A 534-nucleotide genomic window follows, 5' to 3' on the forward strand; every position below is an offset into this window, starting at 1 on the left:
CTAACTTTGCTTGGTCACCGCCGGCGGTCTGCCTGATTCGCTGCTGCATCCTCTCCATAAGTGTCCTTCTCAGTGGTCCGGTGCTAGCTTTGGAAGATGGGAGGAGAGACGGTGGTCTTGCAATAGAGAAGAGGGAGAGGTGAGACAGTGGGTTTGGAATGGAGATGATGGAGAGGAGAGGAGGTGGTTTTGCAATGGAGAAGAGGGAGAGGCGAGACGATGGTTTTTGAATGGAGATGATGGAGAGGAGAGGAGGTGGTTTTGCAATGGAGAAGAGGGAGAGGAGCGTGCGGCGGCGATTTAGGATTTGGGACTGGATCAAAATCAAAATCAATTTACCCTTCAATTAAGAAAGCGACCCCACATTAACAAGTCTCCCTTTTATTCTGGGTCATAATTGACGATGATTTTCGCAAATAAAATATATGTTATATGTAGCAAAAATAATATAATTTGTAAGTACATTCAGATACGAACCAAACGATACAATTTTTGGTGACATGCATTCACAATTTGCTTGTCAAATACAGTACG

The sequence above is a fragment of the Triticum aestivum genome, chromosome 7D, assembly GCF_018294505.1.
Source record: "Triticum aestivum cultivar Chinese Spring chromosome 7D, IWGSC CS RefSeq v2.1, whole genome shotgun sequence".
Lineage (NCBI taxonomy): Eukaryota > Viridiplantae > Streptophyta > Magnoliopsida > Poales > Poaceae > Triticum > Triticum aestivum.